Source organism: Neofelis nebulosa, chromosome 1, assembly GCF_028018385.1.
Source record: "Neofelis nebulosa isolate mNeoNeb1 chromosome 1, mNeoNeb1.pri, whole genome shotgun sequence".
Taxonomy (NCBI): Eukaryota; Metazoa; Chordata; class Mammalia; order Carnivora; family Felidae; genus Neofelis; species Neofelis nebulosa.
This window is the reverse complement of record NC_080782.1, coordinates 135646241-135671964: the sequence shown is the minus strand read 5'-3', so window position 1 is coordinate 135671964 and position 25724 is coordinate 135646241. Positions and strand designations below refer to the sequence as shown.

Sequence of the window (25724 nt, the reverse complement as noted above, 5' to 3'; positions counted from 1 at the left end):
TCTGTGTGGGCACAAGTGCTCATTGAGCTTCTCCTTAAATTAAGATGCATGTAAACATTGTCTTACACATTTAAGAGGCATAAGCCATTATTTTCAGTGTTTTCCAAGGTAGGCATACTCCTCTTTATAACCATGTTGAGGTTGGAGTGTATAAGTGAGCAGGTGTCTCAGGTGGTAATGGATCCCCTTGCTGCAGTGGGACTCACAACAAGGAAGCTTATGCAAGGAGATGGCTAGGAGGTGGTCATTGCCCCAGTTTGGGTGGGAGAAAAGAATCAAGGTAAATGTCTTGAAATCAGGTGCATTCTTATGTCCAGAATTTTGTCCACTATTTCTTTTGGCAGTGGGGGATGGGGAAGTAGATGTAAAGTTATATTAGTCTAGTCTGCAGTCTTCAAGTGAACAGGACAAGGTGAATATATTAAAAAAAAAATACAGGGGCGCCTGGGTGGCGCAGTCGGTTAAGCGTCCGACTTCAGCCAGGTCACGATCTCGCGGTCCGTGAGTTCGAGCCCCGCGTCAGGCTCTGGGCTGATGGCTCGGAGCCTGGAGCCTGTTTCCGATTCTGTGTCTCCCTCTCTCTCTGCCCCTCCCCCGTTCATGCTCTGTCTCTCTCTGTCCCAAAATAAATAAAAAACGTTGAAAAAAAATTAAAAAAAAAATACAGTGGAACCCTTCCATTTCCTACCTTGCCCTTTCTCTCAGTCGAGCCTCTCTGAGTTCTGGGCTTCCTGCTAGGAGATTCTCCTTAGCAAGGGGCGTGTGTGTGTGTGTGTGTGTGTGTGTGTGTGCGCGCGCGTGCATGTACATGTTAGGGGGTGGTGGGGAGAGATGGAAGTTGATGTGAGATGGGTTTGTCAAGAGTTTATCAAAAATCAGAAGGAGAGTCTCTGTATCCTGCTTCCCAAGCAGAGTGCTGGGAAAGTGATAAAAGCCTAGAAAGAAAGGGAGCAATTTGAGACCAAAAGGGCCTTGTAACACTAAGACAGAGTCCTGAGGAGGTTGGAAGACCCCAGAGAAGGGAATGTTTTCACAGAGTGTAGGCCTAGAGGGTGTGGACAAGTCTGTAGGTTCCAGCAGCTTTCCACATCCTAATCAAGCAAAGAATCACAAGATGATGGTGATGCCCACACACGTGGCTTTGGAAGGAAGGGATAGAGTCAGATGGATGGAATCAGGGGATGTCCTAGCCACCCTGCAGGGGCTGCAGCCAATGACCAGAGGCCTCCCTTCCCCAAACTTGGCATGACTTTGACCTCCTGGAACTTAGACACAACCCAAGGGCAAGTCGCAGGGTTTCCAACTGACCAGGGAACTTCCTGTTGTCTGAGGGGATTAGGCCTCCCATATAGAAATTAAGTTTTATGATAAAAGAATAAAGTTTTATTTCTGGCACCCCAGAATTTATTCACTGAGATTCATACCCACTATACCAATTTATTTTTCTCCCTAAAATATGTCTTAAACAATTACTCTGGTCTTTCTTTGAACCGCTGAAGTTTCACAGGTATGATCTAGATAGAAATTCACACACTATTCACACACTAGTCAAGGAGTCAAGACTGCTTGACTCCTTGTGGTTTCCAGCCAATTTCCAGGTAACTGTGCAGAGTTTAGAAACTTCAGACTAAAGATTTGACATGACACTCTATAGAAATAAAGCCTTTAGCAAAACCCACCAGAGCTGTCTTTCAAATGACTGGACTCTCTTCTGGAAACATTTCTGGGCAGGTTGTTGTGGGGGTCTGTATCTATTGAGACTCTCCCAGAATTTCACAATGTAGAAATTGAATTCATCAATTCAGTGTTAGTTAAACTCTTATGCACTAAAAACAGTAGCACTTTAGTAGAAGGCAGGAAATGAGGGAATAGAGTATGTCCTAAGCCAAAGCTTACCAGCTCCCGATTTGCTGGAGGCAGGGAGGCTGAGGAGGGAGTGAGTGATCAAAGACCAAGTCCTATAAAACTACCTAAAACTTTATGGTCAGGTTGGTTTTAGCCGAGAAGCAAGGAAGGGAAGGCCAATTCCTCGAGTGCAGGATGAATGCTTGATAGGCACAAAAGTAAAGAGGTCTGTGAACCTGCATGGGTACTTAAGCAGGTGATCAAAAATAGAGATGGAAAGAAAGGCAAGATCAGGATTTCTACCCAGTTTAAGTCTTGCACAGACTCTTTAAACTCCTCTCCCTCCCCTTTAAAAAAAATTGAAGTGAAATTCACACAGCATGAAATTAGCTATATTAAAGTGTACAATTCAGTGGCTTTGAGCACACCCATGATGTTGTACAACCACTACCTGTATCAAGTTCTAAATTATTTTCATCACCCCTGAAGTGGTCACTCCCCATTGTCTTTTGTCCTTGATCCCTGACAATCACCAGTCTTCTTTCTGTCTCTATGCGTGCACTTTTTTTCTGCATATTTATATAAATGGAATCATATAGGTGGCCTTTTGTGTCTGGCTTCTTTTATTTAGTTTAATGTTTCTAAGGTTCACTCACGTCGTCATAGCATTAGAGTGCTTACTATTTGACACACTACTTTTGATGGACCACAGAAAAAGTAACATTTACTTGTATATGTTTATCACAGCTTTGGAAAGAGGAGACTTAAGGTCTGGTTCATCTCTCCAAGTAGACCTCTTCCTATTCTGGATTCTTTATCCCCATTTGAAATGGACATTGGTTGTGTTTGCTCACCCAGACTCAGAGCCCCGGATAATAGCTCTTGATGTTGTGTAAGGCATGGTCTTTCCCCCACTCAGCCTTTGGAGTTCAGGTTAACGCTGATCCAACTTCCTCATCCCAGAGTGGGCACTGTTCTCAGAATGCCTAATTAGGGTTCCCGTCTCTTTGGCTACAGTTCAAGAGGGCACATGCATGGATCCCTCTTGAAACTACAGAGATGTGTTTCCTTTCTGTTGGGCTTGAAGCTGGAAGGTGTAAGCCTGCTGGGTGTCTCCATGTGGAGAGCCAAGCCAATTCAAAAGAAAGCAGAGGGAAAAGGTGTGAGAGAGCTGAGTCCTGGTCACATGGTTTGACCACTTTGACCAGCCCTGTTTAATTAGTTACAAATCTTTTTTTTTTTTCTTTTCTTACCACAGTTTGAGTTGGATTTCTGTCACTTACAACCTGTCACTGCAAGGCGTGAAAACGACCATACTCACCTACATCTGGGGCAGTGTGGATGAGGACATTCTGACCCCACGCTCATGAGAATCTTTAGTGTTATTTGAAGTGAGGACTCCCATACTCTGTCTTCTCAGTTTTTTTAGGTAGTGCTTTATACTTTTACAGTAGTAGTGGAAAAGTAAAACGCTATGGGGAGTTTTGATATTTGCCTACCTATCTATTCATATCTGTATCTTTAATCTTAAGAATTTTTAGTGTAAGTTTATGTGAAAGGAGAAAAAAATTCTAAACTTCTTTCTCTTTGGTTTCATGACATTAGATCCTTGATAGGGATATTCTTTTTAGTTCAACAGAATGAGGGGTAGAATTTCATTCAATAGCATAGAAAAAATGTGGGTCATTTTACCAGTAAAAAAAACCCCTCAAGGAATAACATTTTATATCATCAAGGTCTTTCTGATTCAAGTTATCTTAAGCGCTGCAAACAGGAAAAAAAAAAGCTTTCAAAAATTAGAGTAGTTTTTTCCACTCATTCTTTTCGATTCTCATATTTCACAGTAATAAAGACGGTAACTTTGAATATTCCCAACAAATACTCACCCCTCCAATGTGACTCAAGGTTTTAAGATAAACTCCCGACTAAAAATTGGTAGAAAATCATTAAAAAAGAAAAATGAAAAAAAAAAAAAAAAAGGGTGCCCGGGTGGCTCAGTTGGTTAAGTGTCTGACTTTGGCTCAGGTCACGATCTCACGGTTTATGGGTTCAAGCCCCGCATTGGGCTCTATGCTGACAGCTCAGAGCCTGGAGCCTGCTTCAGATTCTGTGTCTCTCTGTCTGCCCCTCCTCTGCTCACGCTCTGTTTCTGTCTCTGTCTCTCAAAAATAAGTGAACATTAAAGAAAGTTAAAATTTGGTACAAAATAACCAGCAGAGAAATTTCCTTCTGTTTTCTCCTTTGCTTTAATTAAAGCAATTTAAAAATCCCTAAGTAATCTATTTGGATATTGGTATGGGTTGAATTGTGGCCCCCCATATTAAGTCTTAACCCCTACTACCAAGAATGTGAGCTTATTTGGAAAAAGGGTCATTGAAGATATAATTAGTCAAGATGAAGTCATATTGGAATAGTGTAGGCTCTAATTCAACATGACTGGTGTCCTCATAAGAAGATGGACTTGAGGGGCGCCTGGGTGGCTCAGTCGGTTAAGCGGCCGACTTCAGCTGAGGTCGTGATCTCACGGTTCTTGAATTTGAGCCCCACGTCAGGCTCTGTGCTGACAGCTCAGAGCCTGGAGCCTGTTTCAAATTCTGTGTCTCCCTGTCTCTGACCCTCCCCTGTTCATGCTCTGTCTCTTCCTGTCTCAAAAATAAATAAAATGATAAGAAGATGGACTTGTGAAGACAGTGACACACAGTGAAGATCACCATGTGACAAGAAAGGCAGAGACTGAAATTATGCATCTTCAAGCCAAGAAACACCAAAGATTGAGGGCAAACCCAAAAGAAGCTTCAGGGAAACTGAAGGAAGGATTTCACCTACGGGTTTCAGGGGAGCATGGCCTTGCTGTCACCTTGATTTCAGAGTCGTGACCTCCAGATCTATGAGACAATACATTTCTCTTGTTTCTTTTTTTTTTTTTTTAATTAATTAATTAATTTATTTTTGAGACAGAGAGAGACAGAGCATGAACACGGGAGGGTCAGAGAGAGAGAGGAAGACACAGAATCCAAAACAGGCTCCAGGCGCCGAGCTGTCAGCACAGAGCCCGACGCGGGGCTTGAACTCACGAACTGCGAGATCATGACCTGAGCCGAAGTTGGACGCCTAGCCGACTGAGCCACCCAGGCGCCCCTACATTTCTCTTGTTTCTAAGTCATCTGCTTTTTGGAACATTGCTATGGCAGTGACAAGAAGCTGACAAATATTTATATTTGTATATAACAATAATTTTTTGAAATGATAAAAAAAGGACACCATAAATAAGACCCCTACCCATATGAATAACAAGAGCCCTTGAGGTCTTTGCCACATCTACTCTGAGAATGAAGACCATCCTAAGCAACCAGACTTTTAATATGCCAGAAAATGTGAACCTCGATCTGAAGGGGGACGCATAGTTATTTTAAGGATCCCAGAGACTTTAATCACATCCATATAAAACTCAGTTTCCTTGGGAAGAAAAAGAAGAGGCTGCAGGTTGAAAAACGGTGTCACTCAGTGCAGGCTGCTATAATAGAATTCCACAGACTAGGTGGTTTATAAACAATTGAAATGTATTTCTCACAGTTCTAGAGGCTGGAAGTCTAAGATCAAGACTCTAACAGATTGAGCGTCCAGTGAAGACCCACTTTCTGGTTCACAGATGGCAGTCTTCTCGCTGTCCTCTAACGGCAGAGGGGAAAAGGGAGCTCTCTCGAGGGTCTGTTATGTAAGGTCGCTAATCCCATTCATGAGGGCTCTGTCATCATGACCTAATCACCCCCCAAAGCCTCCTTCTCCAAATACCGGGACATTGGGGATTAGGTTTCAACAGATGAATTTGGGAGGAATACAAACATTCAGCCTAGAGTAGTGGGGACAGTGAAAGGAACTGGATACAGTTCAGATTATCAGCAGTCACGTATAGCACGTGATGAAGGGTGAGATACTGGGCTTCCATGGCAAGGTGAGGTCTATGTATTCTCACTTCTCCATCCTCATTAGTATTCAGTAGAATGGGTCTCTTGTTGAAATCTGTAATTTTGGGGGTGAAAAATACATTTGTACGGTTTGGGTGGGGCCAGCCATTGCTTGTACAGTATTTCAAGCCCAGAAAGATGAGTTAAGTCTTGAAGGAAATGCCATTGAATTTGTATCATGTTTAGCTGCTTTGACTCAGACACAACAGTTAAAAGCAAGAATATCAGAAAAATTTGGGATGGTGTATGTCTCTGAACAGAAAACAACAACTAACAAACAGTTCAGCAGTCTGATGAATAAAATCTAAGAGTTGGAAACAAGATGGCATATGATTCCTAAGACCTACTTGTGATACTTAAAAGATGCATTGAACGTGTTCTATTGATTTCAGACTTCTTTTTTATTTTTTTTAATGTTTATTTATTTTTGAGACAGAGAGAGCATGAGCAGAGGAGGGTAGAGAGAGAGAGGGAGACACAGAATCCGAAGCAGGCTCCAGGCTCTGAGCTGTCAGCACAGAGCCCGACGCGGGGCTCGAACTCGCGAGCTGTGAGATCAGGACCTGAGCTGAAGTTGTACACCCAACCGACTGAGCCACCCAGGTGCCCCCAGACTTCTTATTAATTAAAAGGGAGACCGCGAGAGAGACCCTGATAGGTCGCTTGGCAATGTTCTGATCCACGATCCTTAAAAAAAAATCTGGCAATTTTGTGTTATAAGGTAGAAGACTATAATAATGACACAGCTCAAAATACCCCGAGGGCATAAGGGAAGCAGGTGGTGTCCTGAACAACTGCTGTTTGCTTGCACTTCACCCAACTTCTTGTTAAACCCAGAGGTTCTCAGACTCTTACGGGAGAAGGCTCTTGGTGGGACCTCTGCATTTCCTCCCTCCCTTCTCTTCCTCCCTCCACCCCCTTCCCCTTGCTCTATTTAAAACAATTCTATAAAACTATCAAACAGGATTTGTGAAAACACTGGTGCCCTTTAGATGGAATGCTAATGATAGAGCTGATTTATTTTTAATGTGATAGGTCTATTACTGTTGCCAAACCATGGAAGAATCCAAACACGCACGAATCCAGACCAGCCGCCACTTGGAAGGCATTGCCAACTTCTCGCCATCCCTGGGCGGCACCTTGAGAATTGCTGTGATAATTACCGAGTGCAGTGCTTCTTAACCCTGGTTGCATATTAAAATCACCTGGGAAGATTTTAAAGCCTTCTCACTCCAGACCAATTAAATCAGAAGCTCTAGGGACAGGACCTAGGCATCCGCAATTTGTCAGAGATCCTCAGGTAATTCTAACCTGCAGCCAGGGCTGAGAACCAGTGGCTTAATGTCATGTTGCGTTACTGTTGGAGTCGGGACACTGTGGTAACAAGAGGCAGAAGTGAGCGCCCATCTCTGCCCCTCATAGCCCTCTGCTTTTTATCTGATTGGAGTTATATAAAGCCTAAGTGGAACTAAGATTAAGCCTGGTAATTGTCATGGCAATGCCCTAGATTTTTCTATCAAATCCAATCTTATTTGTGATGGGAGACGCAGAAGTGACTCTAGTGATGTTAAAATATTTCTGCTGCTATTTAGAATATTCAGCATTAAACTCGATAGAGTTTTTCCATAAAATTTCAAACATGAAAACTTTTAGAAACAGCAGATCTCACCTGAATAAAAAAAATTATCATTAATTGTAAAGTGTGCTTGATCACAGAGAATTATCTAGGCAATCAGCGTCATGTATAGCCTTTAATGCCTCCTGTCTGCTGAATGTGAGTTCTGCATGTTGAGCACAAATTTGCAAATTCCTCTAGCTTATGTCTCATCACTCCCTTCTTTGATTAAATATAAAGTAAGTGGGATTTGAAAATTGTAAAGCTGGGAGGGACCTGTGGAAACCATTTTGTCTAGCCCGTCGCTTTGCAAGTGTATGCTAAACCCAGGAAGAGTCAGGCTTACTTTGGTCTTCTGTTAAATTCATGAATGCTCTAGTATGGATGACTGAGGCCTCTTTCTAACTGGCTCCTCCTTTCCTGCCCTCCTTTTTCTCCACATTGCTGTCAGAGTGATGGCTCTAAACACATATCCAATCAAGTCACTCCTTTTCTTGCTTAACCTTCTTGAATGACTTTGCATTTGCCTCAGGTCCAAATTCAAACTCCTTAGACTCCCATACATTCCCTTGTGAATTGATCTGACACCGTCTCCCCTCTGAAGAGTCATCTCTGGGAGCCTCTGTTTCTCACTCCAAACTGCAGTCACACCAGAGTTCTAAATGTCTGAATGCAGTTCTCCGAATGTGTCCTATAGGCCACTGTGGGTTGGCACGTGCTGTCCTTTCTCCCTGCAGTGCTCTCTCTCCCCCTCTGTAAGGAGACCCTTCCTCTGTTCTTCCATTTGTGTAGTTCATATCAGTTTTGTAAGGAGCAGGGAGCAGAGAAACCAGAAATTGCAGCACAAGGTGTGGAAAGTGGGAGAGGACTTACTGAAATGACAGAAGTTTGGATGGATGGAATTTACTTCCTGAAATAGAAGGCCTTCTTAACTGTTTTTGTATAAAGAGCTTCAAAGTTCCATAGGACACCAAGGTCAAGTGGATTGAGAATGGAACTCTCTGGGGTGGTGGTGGTCGTGGTGGTATTTCAGTAGCCCTAAGTAGACAGAGAATGGTTTCTTTTCTTTCTTTCTTCCTATCTATCAATTGTCTTCATCTGGCTTTAGTTGGATTTCAGGTGCAGGCGTTTACATTAACCATACCCTTCAGTTTATGGCATATTATTAGCATTGGTCTACACAAAGATACTATTAATTTAGTTTTTCTTTTTTCTTTTTTTATTAACATTAAAAAAATTAAGTTATTTTATTTTTTTAAAAAAATTTTAAATGTTTTTATTTATTTTTGAGCAGGGGAGGGGCAGAGAGAGAGGGAGACACAGAATCCGAAGCAGGCTCCGGGCTCTGAGCTGTCAGCACAGAGCCCGACGTGGGGCTCGAACTCATGGACCGTGAGATTATGACCTGAGCTGAAGCTGGATGCTTAACCAACTGAGCCACCCAGGTGCCCCAAAATTTAAGTTTTTAAAAATTTTTACTTAAAGACAGAGATAGCAAGTGGGGTAGGGGCAGAGAGAGAGAGAGAGAGAGAGAGAGAGAGAGAGAGAGAGAGAGAGAGGGAATTCCAAGCCGGCTTTGCACTGGCAGCACAGAGCCTGATGCAGGGCTGCTTGAATCCATGAACTGTGAGATCATGACCTAAGCTGAAATCAAGAGTTGGATGCTGAACCCACTGAGCCACCCACACACTTCCGAGCTTTATTAACATTTTTAAAAAAGTTTGTTTACTTAGAGAGAGGGTATGTGTGAGCGGGGATGGGACAGAGAGAGAGAGAGAGAGAGAGAGAGAGAGAGAGAGAGAGAGAGAATCCCAAGCAGGCTTCGCTCTGTCAGTGTGGAGCCTGTCTTGGGGGCTTAATCCCATGAACTGTGAGACCATAACCCGAGTCAAAATCAAGAGCTGGACACTTAACCAACTGAGCCACCCAGACGTGTGCCTTACTAACGTTTTAAAATACACGTTCCTTCCTCCTATTCCCCTCCTACCACATAGGAAACTGTTCCAATGTATTTTTTTAATGTGCATCTTTTAGTTTGTATGTGTTCTTTGATGGTCCATATAAAAATGTAGTTTTAATGGTACTGTGTTCTATACTTCATTCTATATCCTTTTTTCACTATATTTTTAATATTCTACATGTTTCCATGTGTATTGCAAGTGTGTAGCCTTCTAAGTGCTTCCCCAGTCACAGGTAATGAGCACCTAGCTAGTCTCCAATGTTCTGTCCCCATGAACAACTTCGAATTGTATAACTTCTTGTATGTCCCGTTATAGATGTATGTGAGACTGTCTTTGTGATAGGCTCAGGAAGGGGTTCTAGTTATGTTCACACTTAATCTGACCAAATGGTGCTTTCGATTTGCCGGGTTGCACCAGTCTACATGCCCACCAGCAGAGCATGATATTGTCATCTCTCCACCAACACCTGGCATGACCCAGCTTTCCAATATCTGCCCATAAAATAGAAGGAAGAGAATGTCTCGTTTTGGTTTTGTTATTTTAAAGAGACTTTATTTTTTATTTATTGTATTTAAAAAATAGTTAATGTTAATCTTTGAGGCAGAGAGAGACTGAGTATGAGCAGGGGACGGGCAGGGAGCAAGGGAGACACAGAATCTGAAGCAGGTTCCAGGCTCGGAGCCGTCAGCACAGAGCCCGACTTGGGGCTCGAACCCACGAGCTATGAGGTCATGACCTGAGCAGAAGTCAGACGCTCAAGTGACTGAGCCACCCAGGCACCCCTAGACTTTATTTTTTAGAGACATTTTAGGTTCATAGTAAAATTGAGGGAAAAGTAAAAAGAATTCCCATATATAACCCTGTCCCCCATGAGCCTTCTCCACTATCAACATCCTGCACAAGAGTGGTTGGTACATTTGTTACAATTAATGAAGCTACAGTGACACATAATAGCCACTCAAAGTTCAAGTGTACATTAGGGTTCACTGTTGGTGTTGTAGATTCTGTGGATTTTGACAAATATATAACGACATATATCCACCATTATAGCATCATACAGAATACTTTTACTGCCCTAAGAATCTTCTTGCTCTCTGATTCATCCTTCCTCCCTCCCTAACCTCTGGCAACCACTGATTTCTTTTTATTTTTTAATTTTTTTCCTGTCTCTTGCTTTGCCCAGAATGTCATATACTTAGAGTCATACAGTAAGTATCCTTTTCAGATTGACCTTTTCCGTTTCGTAATATGTGTTTAAGATACCTCTGTCATCTCGTGGCTTAACGGCTGACTTCTTTTTAGCAATGAGTAATATTGCTCATTACTTGAGGTACCACAGTTTATCCGTTTGCCTACTGAAGGGCATCTTGGTTGTGGCCGTTGAAAATAAAGCTACTATAAATATCTGGGTGCAGGTTTTTCGTACATTTTCAACTCATTTGAATAAATACCAAGAAGGGCCATTGTTGGATTACATGGTAAGAGCATGTTTAGTTTTGTAAGAAACCGCTGAACTGTCTTCCCCAGAAGTTCTTCCAGTTTGCATTCCAGCAGTATTGAATGAGAGTTCCCATTGTTCCACATCCTCATGAGAGTGTTTGGGATTTCAGCGTTGAGGATTTTGGCTATTCCAATAAGTGTTCGTGGTATCTGATTGTTGTTTCAGTTTGCATTTCTCTAATGACACATGATGTGGAGCCTCCTTTCGAATGCTCATCTGCTGACCGTGTATCTTCTTAGGTGAGGTGTCTATTTAGTCTTTTGTCCTTTTATAAATCAGATTTTTAAAACTTTCTTACTGTTGAGTTTTAAGAGTTCTTTGTGTAGCTTGGATCACAGTTCATTGTTAGATGTGTCTTTTGCAAATAATTTTTCCCAGTCTGTGACTTGTCTTCTCATTCTCTTGACAATGTCTTTTGCGAAGCAGAAGTTTTTAATTTCTTTAAGATTTTTTTTTAATGTTTATTCTTTATTTTTGACAGAGAGAGAGTGCGAGCAGGGGAGGGGCAGAGAGAGAGGGAGACACAGAATCCAAAGCAGGCTCCAGGCTCCTAGCTGTCAGCACAGAGCCTTACGCAGGGCTCGAACTCACGAACTGCGAGTTCATGACCTGAGCTGAGGTTGGAAGCTTAACTGGCTGAGCCACCCAGACGCCCCATGAAGTTTTTAATTTCAATGAAGTCCAGCTTTGCAATTCTTTCTTGCATGATTCACGCCTTTGGTGTTATATCTAAAAAGTCATCAGCATACTCAAAGCCATTTAGATTTTCTTTCTAGATTAGATTTAATCGATTTTCTCTATTTTGTAATAATGGCTATGTTTAACCATCAGCTCACAAAATTCCTGAAGATTTAACAGTCAGCTCTTATGAGCTGCCGTGAGCCAGCTGCAGCACACCAGCCTTGTGGGAATAGAGAAAATTGGACCTATTATTTACAGTACGTACCAGAATAAATTCCAAATGGATCAGAGACATAAATGTAAAAATAAAATGAAACCTTACAAGGAAAGACCAGGAAAGATGTGGATAAATTCCTCTATAACCTGGGAGTGGGGAACGTCTTCTGAATTATGGCTTAAAATCCATAAGCCTTAAGGGAAATGGGATTATATTAGTTTCATAAAATGAACTGAGAATTATCATTTCTTTTTGCATTTTTTGAACAACTTCTCTAACATGGGAATTGTGTTTGTAAAAGTTTAACAGAGTCCATTTTAAAAGCATCCAGGTCTAGAGATCTTTGGGGTGGAGTTTTAACTACCAATTAAATTTCTTTAATCCTTGTGAACCTATTTTAAATTACGTTTTTCTTCTTGTGCCAGTTTGGCATTTGGTGTAGTTTCAAGAAATTTATGCCTTTTATCTATCTTTGCTTTCAGAATCTCTAATTATTTCCTCATCTTCATTATTTGATCAGGTTTTACTTAGTTGTTTTTTTTTAACCTCTTTTCTTCTATCAGTCTTATCAGAGGTTTATCTTGGTAATCTTTTCAAAAACAGAACTTTTATTCTTATTAAAATTTCTTCCATGTAAGAAAATTATTATTTTGTTTCTCATTATATCCTTTCTTATATTCTTTTTTCTTCCTTGTTTTGATGTTCTTTTTGATCACTTCTTGAGTTGGATGCTGAGTATATTTCTTTTCAACTTTTATTGTTTCCTGATAAACATATTTACATGTGTAAATGCTCTTCTAAATATTTGTTTACTTATATCCCATACATTTTGTGTTTTTCATGCTCATTTAATTCTAGATATTTCTTCATTTTGATTATAATTTCATTTTTAACCTATGAGTTATTTAGTAATGTGGCTTTTTTAATTTTGTAATTTTTTTGATGTTTATTTATTTTTGAGAGAAAGAGAGAGAGAGAGAGAGAGAGAAAGAGAATGAGCGGGGGAGGGGCAGAGAGAGAGGGAGACAGAATCCGAAGCAGGCTCCAGGCTTGAGCTGCCTGCACAGAGCCTGATGCAGGGCTCAAACCCACAAACCATGAGATCATGACCTGAGCTGAGGTTGGACCCTTAACCCACTGTGCCACCCAGGCACCCCATTAATGTGGTATTTTTAAAGTATGGAACCTTTAAAGAAATTCTGTTATTTATTTCTAAAGTTATTTCATTATGTTTGGAAGATGTAATGTATAAGACATTGCTCCTGGTGAGTTTATTGAGACTTCATGTAGGCCTGATACATTCATGTTACTTTGTGGGTGTTTCTAAAAATGTATATTTGCAATTTGTTGCATGAACTATTATGACATATATATATATATATATATATATATGAAGATATTTATTATACACAGCATACCATTAGAACATACCTATCAAAGATGTGAACAGTATAATTAATAGTATAAGCCTACCAATTATACCGTTTAGATAAAAATCTGCTTAATTTTTGTTTACTTAATACATTTCTGATAAGTGGGTATTAAAAATTACAACTATTTTTATGTTACTCTCTGTATGCTGTCAGTTACTGTAACCTATTATTAGGTTCATATATGTTTGTGATGGTTATATCTTCTTGCTTTATTGTCTTGTTTACCTTAAAATTTTTTTTTTAATCTTTATTTATTTTTGAGAGAGAGAGAGAGACAGTGTGTGAGTGGGGGAGGGACAGAGAGAGGGAGACACAGAATCCGAAGCAGGCTTCAGGCTCTGAGCTGTCAGCACAGAGCCAGATGCGGAGCCAAACTCACATGACCTGAGCCGAAGTCGGATGCTTAACCGCCTGAGCCTCCCAGGTGCCCCTGTTTTGTTTACCTTTTACATCAACTTCATTTTTTGTCAGCTACTATCATTGCTGGTTTTTTTGGTGCGTCTTTTGGTTTTATGAATATTTCTCATAGACAACATATTTTTGGATTTTATTTTTATATCTTAATACTATTAGAGAATACTTGCTTTTATTTTTTTTTATTTTTTTTTTATTTTTTTTTTTCAACATTTTTTATTTATTTTTGGGACAGAGAGAGACAGAGCATGAACGGGGGAGGGGCAGAGAGAGAGGGAGACACAGAATCAGAAACAGGCTCCAGGCTCCGAGCCATCAGCCCAGAGCCTGACGCGGGGCTCGAACTCACGGACCGCGAGATCGTGACCTGGCTGAAGTCGGACGCCTAACTGACTGCGCCACCCAGGCGCCCCGTGAATACTTGCTTTTAATTTGTGAGTTAACTCCATTTACATTTATTGTAATTGCTGTTGTATTAGAAATGACTTCTCCTACCATATCTCATATTTTATTGCATTTTCTTTTTGTTTTCTCCTGGCTCAAAAAATTATTTTATTTTTGTTCAAGTGTGGCTGCCTTTAAGACCCTTATTCATGTTTACTTATTAATTTCTTGAACTTATCAATATCTGTATATTTCTTCTAACTAAACAAATAATTTAGTGGTTTTTTTGTATATATATATATATATATATATATATATATATATATATAATTATTGTACACACACACACACACACACACACATGTCCTAATGGTTCTACTTCTCTAATTGGACTCTATTATACCCAAATACAGAAAGAGGAGACGGGTTAAAATAAGATAAGGAAAACTCCAAACCTAGAAACATCAAAATAAAACTTAAGAACCTCAAAGACGAGGAAAGAATTTTAAAAATTTCTAGAGAAAATAAAGAGATCATCAATGAGAACAAGAATTAGGTTAGACAGTGGGCACAAGATGACAAATGGGAAAATACTTTTTAAATATTAAAGAAAAATAAATTTTAACCAGAGTTTTGTATTTATCTTTCAAATTGTCTTTCCAATGTAATGGCTTAAATATATATATATATATATATATATATATATATATACACACACACATATATATATATACACACATATATAAATATATGAAAAAAACAAATATATGTATATTGTTAAAATATAAATATCATATATTTATATTATATTATAATTTATAATATATTAGTTATAATTATATTTATAATATATATTATATTGTTAAAATTTAAATATATTTTTATATATACATATATTTATTTATTTCAGATAAGACTGAGAATGACATTATACTGAAAACATGTATTGGAAGCAGTACTCAATATTCAAGAAATATGGTAAAGGTGACAAAGTCCCTGTTCAGGACCAGAGTGAGAAAAGGAACAAATTTACAAATATATCCAAAAACACCTAGAACTAAAATTTGAGATAATATAATATGAATATATACTCCCCTTTGAGGGAAGGGGAATATATATATTGCAGGGATTTGACCTTATGAAATGTGAACACTGGTTAAAGAGTCTTTATAAGGCTATGGTGTTTACGTCGAGTGTTGGAGTCAGGAGGTTTGGAATGAAAGATGGAAGTAAAGAGGGGGTGATCAAGACAAGCCGGAACCCATAAACACAAGCCGGAGCCTGTGAGGACAGACCAAAACTCCTGTTAGTTCCTGTTGCCTCTAATCTTGATTTTTTACGTGTTTCCTACAGAAACTAGAGCCTCATATCATGATTAGCAAACACCCCTGGTCTGGGGGTCAGTGAATCTTCGTGGGGATCTGCAGAAGGTGCAGCTGTTGGAAACTCCCCGGCTGCTTCACAGTCGTGAGGTGAGCTAGCAGGTGAGCGACAGTGCCCTGCAAACCTTTCACAGGGATCTTGCTTATGGCCCATCTAAATGGAAATGCACAGGAAATGGGGTGTGGGGAAACCAGAGTCAGCCTGGTCAAGCGGCCACAAAGCCGGTGCTCATACGTGTTAGTACTCTTGCTCCTACCCTCCACGTCTTCGAGCTCTCTTCTGTATTTCCTCTCTTTACCCTTTACTGCTGACCCTTGGAGAGTTTGTCCATCTGAGCTTTCAACTCACTGATTTATTCATCACCTTTGTCCATCTTGCTTTATATCTTAACTAGTGTTTTAGTTACTTCAGCGGTTACTTATTTCATACCTTATATTCAGTCTGGTCCCCTTTAAAAAAATGTTTGTTTGTTTATTTATTTATTTATTTTTTTTCTAAATTTTTTTTCAACGTTTTTTATTTATTTTTGGGACAGAGAGAGACAGAGCATGAACGGGGGAGGGGCAGAGAGAGAGGGAGACACAGAATCGGAAACAGGCTCCAGGCTCCGAGCCGTCAGCCCAGAGCCTGACGCGGGGCTCGAACTCACAGACCGCGAGATCGTGACCTGGCTGAAGTCGGACGCTTAACTGACTGCGCCACCCAGGCGCCCCTGTTTGTTTATTTATTTAGGGGCAGAGAATCCCAAGCAGGCTTTGCACTGTTAGTGCAGAGCCCGATGTAGGGCTCGATCTCATGATCCATGAAATCATGACCTGAGCCCAAATCAAGAATCTGACGCTTATTCAACTGAGCCACCCAGGAGCTTCTCAATTTGGTCCTTTTTAAATGTTTTCTTATTCTTACGTCATGTCGCTTACATCAGCGTTAACTTTTTAAATTTTTTTTAATTTTTTAATGTTTATTTAATTTTGAGACAGAGAGAGCGAGACAGAGCATGAGTGGGGAAGTAGCAGACAGAGAGAGGGAGACACAGAATCCAAAGCAGGCTCCAGGCTCTGAGCTGTCAGCACAGAGCCCCATGTGGGCTCGAATTCACGAACTGCGAGATCATGACCTGAGCCAAAGCCTGCCGCTTAACTGACTGAGCCACCCAGGCTCCCCACATCAGCCTAACTTCTTAATGTATTTGTTGTCATTAATTTCTCATTCCATCTCTTGGTGTAATTCTGATCCATGTGGTCTATACTGTCGAATTTGCCTATCTTTCTAACATAGTAGCTGTAATCCTTACTTGGATTTCTGGGTTTTTTTTTTTCTTTCTGTTTTTTTGTCTTTTTTGGCCCCAAGTTCTCTTGCTCCCTTTGACTACCAGTTACTACACATGGTTATGGATTGGGACATGGCTCCAGCGCAGACTCTAATTGATGTACCTGTAAGTGAATTAAAGCCAGGGAAGAGAGCCCTGGGGCCACAGAACTGTTGGTGATCATTCCCATTTGCCCACCATCCAGAAATAACTTCTCTAGTGTGTATTTCCTATTTAAGGGAAATGGGAAACAGGCTCTAGACTCTAAAAACATTAAAGTCTCTGTTGATTTGCTCTCCTTGCCCTGGGGGTTCAGAGTGGGAGTGATCCAGTGGTGAATACCCAAGGGTAGCTGGTCAGTGCACATTCCCTCTTTTCATCCCTCCTCCCTTCCGTGGGGCTTTTGCTCTGCCCTTGTTGTACCCTGCTGACCCCTGCAGTCTCAGCTGTTGCCGCCAGTTTCTGTGGTGATTAACAAACTGACTGTCCACCTCGGGGAGAAGCAAAAGAAAGTTGTCCTCCTCTGGCTGCCCTCCCCAGGCTGAAGCCATTCTCCCCACCAACCCCCTGCCATGTCCCTGCCAACCCCGCCCCCCCCCCACCCCCATCCGTTTCCTGAGTCTGCAGACTTCCCAGAGACTTTTTATAGTGCTTTATTTTATTTTATTCTTTGTTGTTAGTTCCTCAAATTCGAGTTTCCCCTCTGGCTTTTGTAGTTTCTTTAGGGTTGATTTTCAGGAAGGAGCCAGTGGCTAATGTAGTTTGTCATCTTGACAGGAGTAGAGAATGGTTTATAGAATGAGCAGGTGTAGCAACAGAAAGGGGAGAGAATCTGAGACAGCAGTTGCAGGAATCTTAAGAGAGGAAGACGACAAATGAACCTCAAGAGGTGTTTTTTCTGCATTTAATTTAAAATAATTAATTAATATGTATGAGCATGTATGTATAAGTGTGTATATGGACATATGTATGTATGTATGTATATGACTTTAAAAGTGAAATAATGCTATCAGGCTTATCACTGAAAAACAGGTGCTCTCTGGGGCACCTGGGTAGCTCAGTGCATTAAGTGTCTGATTCCTGATTTTGACTCAGGTCATGATCTCACAGTTCATGAGTTTGAGCCCTGCCTGGGGCTCTGCACTGACAGTGAGAACCCTGCTTGGGATTCTCTTTCCCTCTCTCCCACGTAAGCTTTCTTTCTCTCTCAAAGTAAATGAATAAACTTAAAAAAAAATAGCAATCTTCACCCTTTCCTACCCCAATATTGTGTCCCACGGCAACAATTTTCAACTTAAAAAAAAAAAAAAAACCTTTCTTAAAAAATAATTAAAAAATTTTTAAAAACCTTCTTGAAGTGTTTATTTCCACATTAAAAAAAATTTTTTTTAATGTTTATTTGTTTTTGAGAGAGACAGAGACAGAATGCGAGTGGGTTAGGGGCAGAGAGAGAGGGAGACAGACAGAATCCCAAGCAGGCTCCAGGCTCTGAGCTGTCAGCACAGAGCCCGATGCGGGGCTCGAACTCATAAACCGTGAGATCATGACCTGAGCCGAAGTCGGACGCTCAACCGACTGAGCCACCCAGGTGCCCCTTATTTCCATATTCTAAGTAACATGCTTTTATTAGTATTTCTTGGTTTTTAAAAGTTACATACTATGCTTGGCTTCCTAAATTAGAAGATGAAGAGCTCACACCTGTACACCACTGTATTCTCCCTTCCAGTGCATCCTTTTTCCCTTCTTACCCTAGCCTTCTGATGTACATACACCATCCCTTCCATCATCAATATGGTGTGTCCACAGTATCATGTGTGTGCAAACCCTGTTCATGCCTGAGACATATAGCATGCTAAGATCATACTTCCTTTTTTAAAAAAAATTTGACGTTTATTCATTTTTGATTGAGAGAGAGAGACAGAGTGAGGGTGGGGTGAGGGGCAGAGAGAGAGGGAGACACAGAATGTGAAGCGGGCTCTAGGCTCTGAGCCCTCAGCACAGAGCCTGCCTTGGGGCTCAATCCCAGGAACTGTGAGATCATGACCTGAGCCGAAGTCAGACGTTCAACCGACTGAGCCACCCAGGCGCCCCTCATATTTCCTTTCTTAGATCTCTTTTTATTTTCTTAGGGTTAATACTTGCCTTCCCCACCCCCAAGTGTTCAGCGCTCTCTGTGCCTCCCACAATTCTCTGAATACTTTGATAAGAGTTGAAAACATCAGGTAATCTAGCGGATTCTTTCCCTTCCCCATACCCATCCCTCTGTGCAGACTTCATTTTCCTGCTTATCATCTCGGCAACTTCTTTTGCCTGCCTCCTGTGTTAGGCCTCCCATTTCCTAATTTTGTATCTCTCTCTTTCTTGAAACTTTCCCTTGTTTGGTGCTGAAACACCAGCAGTCTCTTTTGGCTGCTTCCCAAGAAAGAGTCCATAGGAGGTTAAGTTTAAGTGTGTGTGGTGATCATTTGCCATTTAGGCAGCCCCAAACATTCGAATACCCCTACCCATTTTGTTAACAGTTTCCCACGTTATAAATTCTATATTCTTTTTTTTTAATATTTGTGTATTTATTTTGAGGTGGGGAGGGGCAGAGGGACAGAGAGAGTGAGTCCCAAACAGGCTCCGTGCTATCAGCACAGAGCCCGACATGGGGCTTGATCCCACAAACCGTGAGATCATGACCTGAGCCGAAATCAAGAATTGGACACTTAACTGGTTGAACCACCCAGGCGCCTCTAGAGCTTTTACTATTATGACTCTGTGAACAGCTTGTCTCTCTGTTTTTTTTTTTTTTTTATGTTTATTTATTTATTTTGAGGGAGAGAGTGCAAGTGGGGGAAGGGCAGAGAGAGAAGAAGAGAAAGAATCCCAAGCAGGCTCAGTGCTGTCAGTGTAGAGCCCGATGCGGGACTCGATCCCACGAACCCTGAGATCATGACTTGAGCCGAAATCAAGAGTCAGATGCTTAAACAACTGAGCCACCCAGGTGCCCCTATAAATTCTATATTCTTAACAAAGAACCCTGTTCAGGTCGTTCTCCAGTTGTTGGATTGCAGACCTGTGATTTTGATCCTACCACTCAGCTGCATCCGTGCCAGAGTGAGAATCTGGATCCCCAGCTGTATTACTTGGGAAAGAGGCAGGGCCGAGGCTTCCACTTGGCCGGGGAATCTCTGGGTGAGGCAGCCCAGCAGGGTTCTGGAATCCAGCATGTGACTGAAGCATCTGATTTTGCAGCCTCCTGATGATGGCAGAGGCAGAGCCTGGATCTGGCGCCTGTGGTGATGGCAGCATCCTGATGCGGTGGCTTCTGTCTGAGGCACTGACTCCCTCAGTGGGCATGCCTGTGCTGGGGGCTCAGTCCTGGAAGTACAGTCCATTTTCTCCCAATCTGTGCGCTCTCTGTATCTTGTAACTTGTCCCTTTGGCTTAAATTGGTGTGTTAGAGTCTGTTATAGTCTGCTATAACAGAATACCACAAACTTAAGGCCAACAGAAATGTATTTCTCACAGTTCGGGAGGCTGGACGTCCAAAGTCAGGTTTTGACGAGAATCCCCTTCCAGCTGCTTGCCGACTGCTGACTGCTGAGTGTGCCCTCACATGGTGGTAGGGACAAGGGAGCCCTTTTCGAAGGGCATCAGTCTCATTCTTGAGGGTTCCACCTCGTGTCCTCATCGCTTCCCAAAGGCACCCCCACCTTCTGATACCATCACATTGGGGGTTAGAAAATTCTAAAATTCTAAAAATTCATCACATGAGTTTGGGCGGTGAGGGGGAGACACAAACATTTAAACCGTAGCAAGTATCTAGAGTAACTTCTGCTGTATTAGTCTAACCTGGCCAATGTGCCTTGTATGCCTATAGGTATCGTGATTCTACTGCAAGACATGTGAGTTTGAAAGGGAACAGATTTCTTTTTTTTTTTTTTTTTTTTTTTTAATTTTTTAACGTTTATTTATTTTTGAGACAGAGAGAGACAGAGCATGAAGGGGGGAGAGGCAGAGAGAGAGGGAGACACAGAATCGGAAGCAGGCTCCAGGCTCTGAGCCGTCAGCGCAGAGCCCCACGCGGGGCTTGAACCCACAGACCATGAGATCGTGACCTGAGCCGAAGTCGGATGCTTAACCGACTGAGCCACCCAGGCACCCCTGAAAGGGAACAGATTTCTAATTTGGAAACTCGTTTTCCTCAAAAACTAGAAAGCTTTTCTCCATTGCCTCTGGCTTTTAGTGTGGTTGCTGAGAATTCTGAAGCAACCATTCTTTTTCCTGAGTCTGTATGTGATTTACTTCTCTGCAAATCTTTTTTTGTTTTGTTTTGTATCAAAGTAGTATTTACTCTTAGTTTTTTGTTTTTTATGCTGTCAAGTCTATAAATGGTCATATTTTAAAGATTCAGAAAGTTCTGTGTGTTGTCTTACGAAAAAACAACTGTTTTCTGACTTTGTCCCCCCACCCCCATCCCATTTCCTTACTGTTAGAAGCAACCACTTTCCCTGCTAGTTTATGTGAATATATAATTAAATGCATTTTTAGCACACATGAAGGGGATCCCGGGAAGTCTTTCAAAATTCTCACATTTGGCTTTATACATCAAAGTAGATAACTTCCTTGTACCTAAACAGACTTTTGGGGTGTAGGCGTTAGAGACCCTGTAATAGCAGTTGGTGAGTTTTTCTTCCCCTTTCACTTATTTGGTGGTAGGATCTGAACCTAGGCTGAGATCTGAAAATGGAAGGAGGCTCTTCTTCCAGGGGATGACAAGTAAGAGATCTGGTGAATTGGGGTCCCTAAAGTTCCTGGCACCAGCACCTGGGATACGACTCCTGACATGGGGAAAAGGCTGGGGAGTGAAATCTAGAGAGCTGGAGTAGGAAGCCGCAGAAAAGTGGTATATGGAGCTTCTGAACTGAGCTGAGCCCTAAGAGATTGGAATCTGCCCCCCATGGAACCTATAAAAACCACTGTACCCCGGGCAGGGGAGCGTACAGGCGGAGGCTAGCCTCAGGCGATCACTTTGGACCCTACTTAAGCACCAGGCGAAACAGCAGCATCAGACAGAGGAAGCCAGTCTAGACTGTCTGGGCCTCAGCTACAACTTTGTATACCTTCGGTGTGCTTACTTGTTCCATGACAACCAGCTGCAGAAACTCTTACCAATTTCTTTGGCTTCAGGGGAGTACATTTGGTTTCTGGAGCAGCAAAGCAGTGAGATAAGAACAACCAGGATTCCTTCCTGAGACTCATTAGAATCCTGGAATTTCTACATGGATGGAGGGGACAAGGGATTCCAAGAGATAAACTGATTTCCTGCTAAAATGGTTATTGAGCGTGGCATCAGGGACCCCCGGGACAAGGCTGGCTGCTGTTCAGGAGTCTATGAAGGGTGCCTGGGGGGGGCCCAGTTGGAGGAACCTGTGGCTCTTATTCTCAGGGTCGTGAGTTTGAGCCCCACGTGCGATGTAGAGATTACTTAAACAAAACTGAAAAAAGGAACAATCTGAAATAAGACATATTGGTTACACATATTATGATTTACTTACCCTGTCTCTCAACTTCTCTGGACACTAGCAACTTTGGCTAGCTGTTGTTATGGACAGAATGTTTGTGTCCTTCCCCACTCCACCCCAAATTTCTATGTTGAAATCTGGACCCTCCCCCCACCGTCTCCCACCCCTACCCCATGTGATGGTATTAGGAGGCAGGGCCTCTGGGAGGTGATTAGGTCACAAAATTGGAACTTTTGACATTAATGAATGCGATTAGTTTCTTTCTTTTTTTTTTTTTTTAATTTTTTTTCAACGTTTTTTATTTATTTTTGGGACAGAGAGAGACAGAGCACGAACGGGGAAGGGGCAGAGAGAGAGGGAGACACAGAATCGGAAACAGGCTCCAGGCTCTGAGCCATCAGCCCAGAGCCTGACGCGGGGCTCGAACTCACGGACCGCGAGATCGTGACCTGGCTGAAGTCGGACGCTTAACCGACTACGCCACCCAGGCGCCCCGCGATTAGTTTCTTTATGAAAGAGACCTCAGACAACTCTTGCCCCTTGTGCCATATGAGGACACAGTGAAAAGATGATCATGTTTGAATCAGGAAGCAGGATCTAACCAGACACCAGGTCTGTGGGCATCTTGATCTTGGACTTCTCAGCCTCCGGAACTATGAGAAATAAATGATGTTTAAGCCATTCAGTCTACAGTATTTTTACGACAGCAGCCTGAATGGACTAAGATACCTGTGCTTTCTTCCTTCCTACCTTCCTCCCTCCCTCCTTCCTACCTTCTTTCCTTCCTGTCTCCTTCCTTCCTTTCTTTCTTTCTTTCTTTCTTTCTTTCTTTCTTTCTTTCTTTCTTTCTTTCCTTCTTTCTTCTTTCCTCTTTATTTTTCTTTCTTTTTTCTTTCTCTTTATTTTTCCTTCCTTCCTTTCTCTTTCTTTCCCTTTCTTTTTTCTTTCTTTCTTTCTTTTTCCTTGCTTCCTTTCTCTTTCTTTCCCTTTCTTTTTTCTTTCTTTTTCTATCTTTATTTCTTTTTCCTTTCTTTCTTTCATCTTTCTTCTTTCTTTCTTTTTCCTTCCTTCCTTCCTTCCTTCCTTCCTTCCTTCCTTCCTTCCTTCCTTCCTTTCTTTTTCTCTCTTTTTCTTTCTTATTTTCTTTCTTTCTTTCTTTCTTTCTTTCATCTTTCTTCTTTCTTTCTTTTTCCTTCCTTCCTTCCTTCCTTCCTTCCTTCCTTCCTTCCTTCCTTCCTTCCTTCCTTTCTTTTTCTCTCTTTTTCTTTCTTATTTTCTTTCTTTCTTTCTTTCTTTCTTTCTTTCTTTCTTTCTTTCTTTCTAAGCATGTCACCACAAAAGGTTGGGGAGAGGAAGGAGCCAAAAGTGGAAGGGATTGGAGCTGACATAATTTTATTTGTCCAAAGTCCACCCCGACTTGCCCCCGTTAAACCAGAGTAGTTTCTACTGCTCACAAGGATAGATTTGAATCCAGTTTGTATATTCTGTGGTTTGAAAAGCCATTTCAAAACATTAACTTGTTTTTTGGAATACATTGGATTTTTTAAATCAAAGGGAAGAAAAGCATAGCAGCTTAAAGCTGAGCATAAGGAGCTCTGGCCTTTAGTTTCCCTAAGCAATAACTGAAAACAAGAAAACTCAAAACCAAAACCATAAAACAAAAACCCCAAATAAAAGAAACACGTGGTGCATCTGTAGATTCATACACCAGGATGAATAACACAGTTTCAACAGACAAGGATAAGCCTGATAGGACTTGCAGGGCAGTATTGGCTGCAGAAGCTTTTCTGGAAATGAAAAGAGGCAAATAGCCCCAACCAGGCCCCACATCTGTGTCTCTCACTAAATGGCCTGTCTGTTCCATCACAGCCGTTTTCAAGGTCCTGGAAATCAGTTCCCTAGCTTAATCCAAGGTGAATTGGACCCAGGGAATCTTTTGGTCACACTCAATTCTCCCGTAGCCATGTTTGCACAGACATTGTGTCAGCTACCCTGATTCCTTGGGTGATGTGGGGGTGTAGCTACGACCGTGACTAATGATAGACACGCTTGTCCTTTGTAGGTAGGGAGAAAGGGCACTAAAGAACAGTTCCATGTGTTAAATGGAAGGTGTAGGTTGGAAATGAACAAACGGATTCCAATAAGATAAGGCAGATTATTTAAGTTTGATAGCAAGTGGTTATAACTTGAAGAAATTCGAATATGAGAGGTTCTAGTCAAGCATTTTTCACTGGAAAAAGCAAATCTCTAAAGTAAGCAAAACTAATCAGAATGTATCAACTCAAGAGAGAACAAGATATGGCACTTGGAAAGGAAAGGTAATAACGGCAATAATAATGTTCAGGCTCTGTTATTTTTTGAGGTTGGTTCAATAAAATGTAATGTAACATTAACAATTTCTTGGGAAAAAAAACCAATCAACTGCTCTTCTCTTTTTATCTATGGCTCTATCTTCCACATGAATTATTCACTGCTCTGGTTAGTCCCTTGATGCATCCCTGAAGACTTCTGGGATGTGAAGTTAATGATGAAAGTAAAATTTGTAGTATTTCATTTAAGGACAAATGTTAATTAAAGCTTTATTTATAAATGCTCATCTGTTTGTTTTGGACCCAAATGCCTCTTCATTTCTGCTATTGATTTCACTTCATTCAAATCTAGGATTCTTCATGGGTATGTTGTAGTCTGAATGTTATTCCATCCTTTTCACTTCAAAATACCTTATTCACAAAAAACAGTGATTCCTTTCACATTGCTTGCGAAAGCCGTTATCCTTTCCCAGCCTCTGAGGGATGGCTATGTAATGTGTTACACTGAGAGCAAAATAAAGCTTGAGGCATTGTTTTCTAGGTGTTTCTGTTTACTAAGGCTGCACAGCAGAATCCTAACATAATGTTCAGCTTGGGTTTATTTTTCCAGGTATCTTGTATGATATTTTTGAGAGTCTTTTTTAACCAAGGGCTTTATAAAGATAATAAAATAAGTTTTTGAGAATAATTGAAACTAAATCCTGAAATTAAAACTAATTATCGAGTTTAGCATCAATACAGACAACAAACTACCAGCTGTCATCAAGTGGAATTTCAGTTAATTTTCTCCCTCTCCTGCACGTGTGGCTCAGGGGATATTTTCTGTTAGTATATCTGTTCTCCTGGGTTCCTCTTTCCCTTGACAACAGTCCATATTCTTCAGTGTCCCAGGCTGTTTGTTATGGGATGGGCTCATATTGCTGTTCTCAGACTGTTCTGTATGTATGTCATGGCTACTGTTTGCTTCAAGTCTAGGCCTTACCAGTTGTTTCTGTAGATCTGATTGAGTGTGGAATACTCTAGAAAATACCGATGACCTCCTCTACCTGTGTGCCTGGGAGCAACTATGGGTTAGTGCCCATCCCTCCATTCTCTGCTTCTCATCTGAGCACTGTGCCACATCCACCTTCTCTCTTCCAGCTGTGGTATGGCCCTCCCACTGTTCTGTTGGGTGATGTGGAGGGTTCTGTTCACTTT

General features: G+C 41.4%; 2 long non-coding RNA genes across 5 annotated transcripts in view; one reads left to right on the top strand and one right to left on the bottom strand.

Annotated features, from left to right (window-relative positions):
• Positions 1 to 15473, bottom strand: part of LOC131516462 (uncharacterized) — a 38341-nt gene extending 22868 nt beyond the window's left edge. The window contains exon 1 of the long non-coding RNA XR_009264091.1: positions 15368 to 15473. This is a non-coding gene — a long non-coding RNA (uncharacterized LOC131516462). The remainder of the gene's footprint in view (positions 1 to 15367) is intronic.
• The window catches only part of LOC131516456 (uncharacterized), a 91457-nt gene continuing 74952 nt past the window's right edge, over positions 9220 to 25724 (top strand). For all 4 annotated transcript variants that reach the window (XR_009264086.1, XR_009264088.1, XR_009264090.1 and 1 more), the window contains exons 1-2: positions 9220 to 11126; positions 15370 to 15500. This is a non-coding gene — a long non-coding RNA (uncharacterized LOC131516456). The remainder of the gene's footprint in view (positions 11127 to 15369; positions 15501 to 25724) is intronic.